Source organism: Carlito syrichta, unplaced genomic scaffold (genome assembly GCF_000164805.1).
Source record: "Carlito syrichta isolate Samal-C Ts95f unplaced genomic scaffold, Tarsius_syrichta-2.0.1 Scaffold312719, whole genome shotgun sequence".
Taxonomy (NCBI): Eukaryota; Metazoa; Chordata; class Mammalia; order Primates; family Tarsiidae; genus Carlito; species Carlito syrichta.
The window spans coordinates 79,287-87,041 of record NW_007256815.1 but is presented as its reverse complement, the minus strand read 5'-3'; the positions used below and the strand labels follow the sequence as shown (position 1 = coordinate 87,041).

The window sequence follows — 7,755 nt, the reverse complement described above, 5'->3', positions numbered from 1 at the left end:
CCACGGCGCAGAGGCTCCTTCCAACGGGGAAGGGCTGAGACCGAGCTGAGACGTGAGGATGGACGGGGTGGCTATGAAGGAGAGGGAGGAAGTATATCCACAAACCCGCCTGCGAGCGCGAGACCAACGGAGAAGAGGGACTGAGGACAGGTGGCGAGGAGTGCGCGATCGGTGACTTGCAGGGGTCGGGGAGGTGGAGGTGGGGCCGCCAGGTGAGGTAATGGAAAGTGCGGCACAGTCTGCACTCTGCCGCCTCCCGCTACCCGGCGCCCGCTGCTCTGGAGGAGAAAGTGCTGGTGGTGTGGAAGTCCCTGTGGCCGACCTGTGGCCTTCAGCCAACGCTCTCACCGAATGCATTTCCTTGGGCCCTAACAACGCAGTAGGTCCTGTGCGGTTTTGTTGTTGTTGAGTTGGAGTCTCACTCTGTGGCCCAGGCTGGAGTGCAGTGCCATGCATGCTCACGGCCATGCCAGCCGTCGACTTCCCCGGCTCCCGCGATCCTTCCGCCTCAGCCTTCCAAGTAGAGGAACTACAGGTGCGCGCTACCACGCCTGACTAAATTTTTTTTTAATTTATTGTAGAGACGAGGTCTGGCCAAGTTTCCCCTGGCCTTGAACCCGCAGACTCAGGCAATTCACACACCTCAGCCTCCCAAAGTACTGGGATTACAGGCTGAGCCACCAAGCCTGCCCTGTGCAGTTTTTTTGTTGTTGTTGCTGTTGTTATTTAGTTTTTATTTCTCTGCAATCCAACTAGACGTGGAAGGGAATAAGGAAAATATGGAACCCAAAGAATTGTAGCGAGAGCACAGAGATTATAGGGATACTGCGAGCAAACGGGATGGAGGGGTGCTCTCCTGAGCTACAGAAGGAATGATCTGGTACTTTAAGATAAAACAAGTCAAATTTACTAGAGTTGTCCACAGTCAGCAATGGTAATCTTCTTGCTGGTCTTGCCATTCTTGGACGCAAAGCCCTCCGTGGCTTATATAACATTCATGCCCTCTTTCACCTTGCCAAAAACCACATGCTTGCCATTCAACCATTCAGTCTTAGTAGTGCAGATGAAAAACTGGGAACCGTTTGTGTTGGGTCCAGCATTTGCCATGGACAAGATGCTGGGACCTGTATGCTTCAAGATGAAGTTCTCTTCATCAAATTTCTCCCCATAGATGGACTTGCCGCCAGTGCCATTATGGCGTGTAAAGTCACCACCCTGGCACATAAACCCTGGAATAATTCTGTGAAAGCAGGAACCCTTATAACCGAATCCTTTCTCTCCAGTGCTCAGAACATGAAAGTTTTCTGCTGTCTTTGGAACTTTGTCTGCAAACAGCTCGAAGGAGATGCAGCCCAAGGGCTCGCCGTCAACGGCGATGTCGAAGAACATGGTGGGGTTGACCATGGCTGATGGGAAAAGGCTTAAGGCGGCGGCGTCTGCAAAACCCCTGTGCAGTTTTTTAAATGTCAGGTGGGAAGCGGGCTCAGAGAGGTGCAACAACTCTGTGAGGACTCATGCCCCTCTGGTGTGACTCAGCAGCCTGTTCTTGAGGCTCTCTCCTCTCGCAAGGCACTAATTTGAGGTGCTTTAGACAGAAGGATAAGCTGACGACTCTAGTGGGGACCCAGGGGCCTGGGCTGGCTAAGGAGCCCAAGTGAACACTGTCTCCCAGAGCATATGGTGGAGGGGGCAAGGGAGGGCAGGTAGCAGCAGGGAGGGGACAAGACAATGCGCCACTGGAAGACAAGGTAGATGGTGTTGCCAGGAGGGAATAGAATCATGTCACATTCTCAAGAATCCAAGCAAGGGAGGTACAGCATCACCCTTGAACTTGAATTTGGGTGGCTTCCCAGCAGGACTAGGCTCAGTTGAGGTGGTCTTGGTTTAGGGTGCACTTCATGGTGAAGGAAATTTAGGAAGGTCAGCTGCTCCTCAAGATGAGGCAAACTTGTTGGGCAGATGGCTTCCACTTCCCCTGTGCCTTCCTTCTGACACCTCCCATCTGCCCTTCCTTCTAGGACAAACCCAGCAGTGGAGGCTGAGCCCCAGGTGAGCTGGCCTTCAGGGAACAGTTGCTGTCCAGGGCTCCTCCTTGCCCTCAGCCTGGAAGTCCCTTGGCCAGCAGACCCTTGGAACTCTGAGATTAGAATCTCCTTCCCTGATCCAGGCCTGCCTAGGTGGCTGACCCTCCCACTGAGCTGATCAGAGTGCAAGGCCTGTCTGAAGTTTGGCATGGCCAGTCTGAGGGAGAGCCCACTGTTTTGAGGGCTCTGTATTTCCATAGTTACCCTTACCCCTACCCATCCCCACCCCCAGCCCTTTTCCCAAACATCTGCCTAGAAGACTGGGAGATGTACGCAGATCCTCTTGCTGCAAATTCAGTCTAAGCAGCAAGGTACATTTGCCCTCAGGCCTGGCTGAGGCTCTCTAGGCAGTGAGTGCCTCTGATTCCAGGACAGTATGATGTGTGAGGAGATGGCCATGTACATCACTCAGGAAGAGGGGAAACACCTGCTCCCCCCCCTCCCCCAGAGCTCTCTACTGGAGAACTACCATATCCTAAAGATTCTGGGTGAGTGTGGCATGGTGGAACCTCAGGTTCCTGCCCCTGACCCTCAGGGGACTGATCACCTGGCCTCTCTCGACACTTACAGACCAAACATACCCCAGTCCTTGTCGAGGTGCCCTTATCCCAGGAGGGAGGACCCAGTGGTTTCATCTTGTATTATCTTTCCTCTCTGAACCTCCTCTGAAGCACCTCTTTCCTCTCTCAGCCTCTGTGGTCTTCTGCCAGGGACAGCTCTGGTTGTCCAGCACTGACCATTATCTTCTTGATTAACAGATTTTTCAGTATCCAGACCCAGGGCTATCTCTTACCTAGAGCAGGGGGAAATGCTGTGGGTCATGGCTTTGCCAGGGCCTCCCTGCAAAATGAGTGAGGAGGTAAGTATCTCTGGAGAGGCTGTGTGATCTATGAGTAGTAAGTGGAAGTTTGGCATGGCCAGTCGGGTGGCCCCCAATTGTCCTTTTCAGCTTCCTTCCTGTCCCCCACCATTCCTCTAAGGGAAAATGCAAGTCCACTGTACCATACCATGTGCTGTCACTCAGGTGGGGCAATCATTTTCCACTGATGACCAGTCTTCTCTGATGAACTGATTAGCACTTATGTGTCAATGTATAAACAGAACCCTACTTTTCTAACATTGGAGCATACCCTTAATAATAGCACCACCTTTTGCCTTTCACTCATTCATTCCACAAACATGTATTATGTGCTGCCTGCTGCCTGTGTGCAGGGCTTCTGCTAGGTGCTGGGCTTAAGAGTAAGCAAAACTTACCAAAATACTCTAAGAAAGGGACTGGAGTAGCAGGATACTGCTGGGGTGGGGGTGGGGGGGACACAATATCAATAAGGGTATCTGATCTCAAACAAGGCAAAGTGGGGACCAAAGGAAGGCCCAAACTTTACCTGTTCAATGACCACTTGTATACCTAATCTTGAATTGTACCTCACCTATTAAAAAAGAAAGTAAGCAAAACTGAACTGGGTGCAGTGGCTCATGCCTGTAAACCCAGCACTTTGGGAGGCCAAGGCATGAGGATTGCTAGAGCCCAGAAGTTGGTAACCAGCCTGGGCAACACAGTGAGACCTCATCTCTACAAAAAAAAAAAGTAAGTTAGCCGGTGTAGTGGCATGCACTTGTAGTCCCAGCTACTCAGGAGCCTGAGGCAGAGGAATCACTTGAGCCCAGGAAGTCAAGGCTATGATGAGCCATGAGTGTGCCTGGGCAACAGAGTGAAACTCTGACTTAAAAAAAAAAAAAAAAAAAAAGTAAACAAAACCACGTTCTTGTCTTCAAGGAGTCTGCATTTTGGTTTGAGGAAAACATTCTAGTTTGGGGAGTGATTCTCCATCCTGTCCCAATGTTCTATTATATTGTTGGCCTCCAATATTAGAATGTCAACTCCAGGTGGCAGGGACTTCATTCATCACCAGATCCTTGGCACCTGGCAACACTGTTGAAAGGAATTCCTAGTTCTTTAGTTGTCAGTCCCTGTTTTGTGCACAGTGCCATCAAGGTGTTACAAAGACTAGTGTAAGAAAGCATCTGTCTTCAGAATCTCACAGTTTAGAGATGGATGCACACGAGTAACCATGACATAAGATAATATGGCATAAAGTCATTAACAGGCTGAAACATACAAGTTGCATAGAAATTTGTTTTTTTGGCTCAATCATTAAAATGACTACTTCCTTTTTCCTTTCTTTTCTTTCTCTTTTTTTTTTTTTTTTTTTTTGAGTTGGAGTCTCACTCTGTCGCCCAGACTGGAGTGCAGTGGAATGCTCCCGGCCACTGCATCCTCGACCTGCTGGGCTCCAGCGATCCTTCCGCCTCAGCCTTCCAAGTAGCTGCAACTACAGGTACGTGCTACCACACCCGGCTAATTTTTTATTTATTGTAGAGATGAGGTCTCACCAAGTTGCCCAGGCAGGTCTTGAACCCATGGGCTCAGGCAATCCACTCACCTCAGCCTCCCAAAACACGGGATTACAGGCTGAGCCAGCTTCAACCTGCTGGGCTCAGGTCATCCTTCTGCCTCTGCCTTCCAAGCAGCTGGAACCACAGGTTTGCCACCATGCCCAGCTAATTTTATTTATTGTAGGGACGAGGTCTTGCCAAGTTGCCCAGGCTGGTCTCAAAACCCTCTCACGTCTGCCTCCCAAAGTGCTGGGATTATAGGCATGAGCCACCACACCCAACTCACAGGGAAACTTTATTATTTTAACTTTAAAAATTTTTTTATTTTAAAATTGTGGGGTACATTTCAGGGTTAGGTATACAAATATTCACTGTGCAGGAACCCTTGTTGATGAGGTATTCCCGGCCTTCCCCAGGCAGATTTCCACTACTGTCAATCCCACCTACCTGACCCCCTCCCCTCCACAGTTTCCTGCTATAGTCAATCCTTTTCTTATAGTATCGCAGTAGTTGTTCAAGGTCACTTATGAGTGACCTCACTCATGAGTGAGAACATGTGATATTCAGTTCTTTGTTTCTGTGAAATATCACTCAGTATTATAGACTCTAATTCCATCCAGGTTGCTGCAAAGTTCATGATTTTGTTCTTCTTTCTGGTTGCGTAATATTCCATCATGTATATGTACCACATTTTTTTTAATCCAGTCCTCTTTTGATGGGCAGCATGGTTGGTTCCATGTTCTTGCTATTGTGAACAATATCAGGGAAACTTTTAATTTCCATTATTTGTTTCAAATTTTCAAGTTAAGACAAAGCACAGTCAATCCCAAGGAAAAAAAATCTTCTGAAGAATTACAAGGTATGACTCAGGACATGTTCCCAAGAGGCAATCCAGAGATGTTTGAGTTTCAACAAGCTTGTGGAATGGAGACAGGGGCAGAATATTTATGGGAAAAAAAATCACAATAAATGCCAAGCGGAAGTTGTTTTCCCAAGAAAATTTGCTATCAGGAATGTAGTAAACTAGAGAAGTTTGTCTCTGGGCACAAAGCTTTTTGCATCTCAGAGGAACAGGCCAGGAGAGAGAGCCAGTTGATAGAAGGTGGGCAGTCAAGGCTTTTTATGTGAGTCAGGTCTGAGTGGACACCAGACAAGTCCCAGTGGGTCAAAGCCCCACAGATGACATGTATGTGGGGTCTTTCAGCAAGAACTCACAACTTACTTGGCATCAGAAAATTCATGCTAGAGAGAAGCCCTATGTATGTATTAAATATGGGGAAAATTGTAATCAGACTCTATCCTTACACAACATCACAAAGTTCATTGCAGAGAGAAACTGTACATGTGTAATGAATGTGGCAAGGACTTTAGGGAGATAGCAAAGCTTGTTAAACATCAGAGAATTCACACTGGAGAAAAGTCCTATGGGTGCAATGAATGTGGCAAAGACACTAGTGGGACTTCAAACCTTGTTAAACACCAACTGATACATACTAGAGAAAAGCACTATAAATGTAATGAGTATGGGAAAGTCTTTAATCAGAAAGCAAATCTCGGCTGGGCTCAGTGGCTCAGCCTGTAATCCCAGCACTTTGGGAGGCTGAGGGGAATGGATTGCCTGAGCCCGTGGGTTCGAGACCAGCCTGGACAACTTGGCAAGGCCTTGTCTCTATAATTAATACATAAATAAATAAATAAATAAATAGCCAGGCATGGTAGCATGCGCCTGTAGTTCCAGCTACTTGGAAGGCTAAGGCAGAAAGATCACCAGAGCCCAGCAGGTCGACATTGGAATGTTCGTGTGTCACTGCACTCCAGTCTGGGCAACAGAGTGAGATTCCAACTCAAAAAAAAAAAGAGTAAATCTCATTAAGCATCAGATAATTCATACAGGAGAGAAAGTTCTTGAATGTGAAGAGAGTGGGAAAAGCTTAAGTCAGCTGTCACACTTGATTCACTATCGAAGGATGCATTCTAGAGAGAAGTCCTACAAATGCAATGAGTGTGGAAATTACTTTGGTCAAACATTATTCCTGTTGATTACCAAAGAATACACAGTGGAGAGAAACCTTATGTGTGACCATGTGTGGGAGAGGCTTTATTCAGAAGTTACACATGATTCACCACCACAGAACACATGCTGGAGAGAAGCCACATGCATGTAGTGAATGTGGGAAATGCTTCAGCTAGAGCTCAACACTTATCAGACATCAAGTTGTTCACACTCTGGAGTAAGTATGTATGAGTTAAAGGAACACGGGCAGGCTTGCAGTGTGAGCTAGCCTCTCAGTTACTATTTCATAAATCCTACTGGAGGGGAACCCTACAATTCATACAGAAGGAGAATCATCCAAGAATGCAACAAATGTGGAAAACCTTTCCCTGTGGCTCATTATACGAGGGGGGACCCAAAATACCCCAGAATTATCTTTTGCAGTGTGGGCCCATTGTAGTACACTCGGAATTTGTCCCTCCAGATCAAATTGGCAAGCAAGTTTTTAATCTGGAAGTTTTGAGAAGGTTGCATCACGATTTACGGAAGAAATGTCCCAAGTTGTGGCAAATAGGTGACTGGTTTTTCTACCATGACAATGAACCTGCTCACACCACACAGTATATTCAGCAGTTTTTGCTCAAAATGGCATGGCCCCCACACCCCACCTTCCCTCTTCACTCAAGCGACTTTTTCTGTTTGTTTCCCCGAATGAAAAAAGTTCTCAAAGGGAAATGTTTTGTCAATGTGGAAAAGGTGAAACAAAAAATGGCAAAAGCACTAAAAGGCATCGAATTGATGAGTACAAAAACTGTTTTGAGTGGTGGAAAAAGCATCTCGACAGGTGTATTGCAAAGAGTACTTTGAAGGTGATTAAAGTTTAAACGTGTAAGAATAAATATGCCATATTTTAATAAATAAATTCTGGGGTTTCTTTGGGTCCCCCTTCGTGCAATGTCTGAGAGTTTCTGTTGGAAAGAATAGATAGAGTGAAGCTTGAAAAAGCATTTAGTTGAAACTCACATTATTCACAATAAGATAATTCACATGGCACATGGTATATAAGGCAGCTTTGGTGTACTGTGGGAGGAAGGAGAAAATGTGGCTTTCTGAAATTGCCAGCTGATGAAAACACTTTTTCTGGTTTTTTTGAGTTGGGGTCTCACTCTATTGCTCAGGATGGAGTGCAGTGTCTCCATCATGGCTCCCTGCAGCCCAACCTCTTGGGCTCAAGCAGTCCTCCTGCCTCAGCCTCCTGAGTACCTGGGACTACAGGCATGC

At 47.0% G+C, this 7,755-nt stretch overlaps 1 pseudogene across 1 annotated transcript; it reads right to left on the bottom strand.

The window, feature by feature from the left end:
- Positions 1-746: 746 nt before the first annotated feature.
- LOC110596704 lies at positions 747-1,439 on the bottom strand (annotated as a pseudogene). The gene has a single exon (XR_002482651.1). The product of XR_002482651.1 is annotated as a peptidyl-prolyl cis-trans isomerase A pseudogene (transcript).
- Between the last annotated feature and the right edge of the window lie 6,316 nt (positions 1,440-7,755).